Source organism: Bison bison, unplaced genomic scaffold (genome assembly GCF_000754665.1).
Source record: "Bison bison bison isolate TAMUID 2011002044 unplaced genomic scaffold, Bison_UMD1.0 scf7180017860859, whole genome shotgun sequence".
Taxonomy (NCBI): Eukaryota; Metazoa; Chordata; class Mammalia; order Artiodactyla; family Bovidae; genus Bison; species Bison bison.
The window spans coordinates 26,790-29,236 of record NW_011491431.1 but is presented as its reverse complement, the minus strand read 5'-3'; positions in this window follow the sequence as shown (position 1 = coordinate 29,236).

The following is a 2,447-nucleotide window of genomic DNA, read 5'->3' as shown; positions in this document are numbered from 1 at the left end:
ATACTTGTTAGCACTTGCCTTACATATTGTGGTGCTCCTATGTTGGGTGCATATATATTTATAATTGTTATATCTTCTTCTTGGATTGATCCTTTAATCATTATGTAGTGTCCTTATTTGTCTTTTTTCACAGCCTTTATTTTGAAGTCTATTTTATCTGATATGAGTATTGACAGTCCTGCTTTCTTTTGGCCTCTATTTGCATGGAATATCTTTTTCCAGTCCTTCACTTTCAGTCTGTATGTGTCCCTTGTTTTGAGGTGGGTCTGCTGTAGACAACATATATAGGGGTCTTGTTTTTGTATCCATTCAGCCAGTCTTTGTCTTTTTGTTGGGGCATTCAACCCACTTACATTTAAGGTAATTATTGATAAATATGATCCCATTACCATTTACTTTGTTGTTTTGAGTTCGAGTTTATACATGCTTTCTGTGTTTCTTGTCTAGAGAAGATCCTTTAGCATTTGTTGGAGACCTAGTTTGGTGGTGCTGAATTTTCTCAGCTTTTGCTTGTCTGTAAAGCTTTTGATTTCTTCTTCATATTTGAATGAAATCCTTGCTGGGTACACTAATCTGGGTTGTAGGGTTTCTCTTTCATCACTTTAAGTATGTCTTTCTGGCCTGAAGACTTTCTATTGAAAGATCAGCTGTTATCCTTATGGGAATTCCCTTGTGTGTTATTTGTTGTTTTCCCCTTGCTACTTTTAATATTTGTTCTTTGTGTTTGATCTTTGTTAATTTGATTAATATGTGTCTTGAGGTGTTTTGCCTTGGGTTTATCCTGTTTGGGACTCTCTGGGTTTCTTGGACTTGGTGACTAGTTCTTTCCCCATTTTAGGGAAGTTTTCAACTATTGTCTCCTCAAGTATTTTCTCATGGTCTTTCTTTTTGTCTTCTTCTTCTGGGACTCCTATGATTCGAATGTTGGGGTGTTTAGCATTGTCCCAGAGGTCTCTGAGGTTATCCTCCTTTCTTTTAATTATTTTTTTTTCTTTTTTCCTCTCTGCTTCATTTATTTCTACCATTCTATCTTCTACCTCACTTATCCTGTCTTCTGCCTCCGTTATTCTACTGTTAATTCCCTCCAGAGTGTTTTTGATCTCATCTATTGCCTTATTCATTATATATTGAGTCTTTTTTATTTCTTCTAGGTCCTTGTTAAACATTTCTTGCATCTTCTCAATCTTTGTCTCCAGGCTATTTATCTGTAACTCCATTTTGTTTTCAATATTTTGGATCATTTTCACTATCATTATTCTGAATTCTTTATCAGGTAGATTCCCTATCTCTTCCTCTTTTGTTTGGTTTGGTGGACATTTATCCTGTTCCTTTACCTGCTGAGTATTTCTCTGCCTTTTCATCTTGTTTATATTGCTGTGTTTGGGGTGGCCTTTCTGGATTCTGGCAGTTTGTGGTTCCTCTTTATTGTGGAGGATCCTTGCTGTGGGTGGGGTTGGACAGATGACTTGTCAAGCTTTCCTGGTTAGGGAAGCTTGTGTTGGTGTTATGGTGGGTGGGACTGGGTTTCTTCTCTCTGGAGTGCAATGAAATGTCCAGTAGTGAATTTTGAGATGTCACTGGGTTTGGTGTGACTTTGTACAGCCTGTATATTGAAGTTCAGTGCTATGTTCCTGTGTTGCTGGAGAATTTGCATGGTATGTCTTGCTCTGGAACTTGTTGGCTCTTGGGTGGTGCTTGGTTTCAGTGTAGGTATGGAGGCTTTTGATGAGCTCTTATTGATTAATATTCCCTGGACTCAGGAGTTCTCTGGTATTCTCAGGTTTTGGACTTAAGCCTCCTGCCTCTGGTTTTCAGTCTTAGTCTTACATTAGCCTCAAGACTTCTTCGTCTATACAGCACTGATGATAAAACATCTAGGTTAATGATGAAAAGTTTCTCCACAGAGAGGGACACCTAAAGAAGTTTACAGAGTTAGATGGAGAAGAGAAGAGGGAGAAGGGAGATAGAGGTGACCAGGAGGAGAAGGGGGGAATCAAAAGGGGAGAGAGCAAGCTAGTCAGTAATCACTTCCCTATGTGCTCTCCACAGTCTGGACCCCTCAGAGATGTTCACGGCTTTATACAGAGATGAGAAGAAGGAGGAAGGAGACAGAGGTGGCCAGGAGGAGAAAGGCGGGAATCAAAAGGAGAGAGACAGATCTAGCCAGTAATCAGTTCCCTAAGTGTTCTCTACAGCCCAGAACACACAAAGAAATTCACAGAGTTGGGTAGAGAAGAGAAGAGGGAGGGAGGAGATAGAGGTGGCCTGGTGGAGAAAAAGGATAGTCAAAAGGGGGAGAGAGAAATCAAGCCAGTAATCTCACTCCTAAATAAAACTGGCTACTGAGGATTGGGTTCTTAAAGGTACAAAATTGATAACAAATACCAAAAAGCAAAGATTAAAAATCTAGAGTAGAGGTTAGATTCTCAAAAATACAATATTAAAAC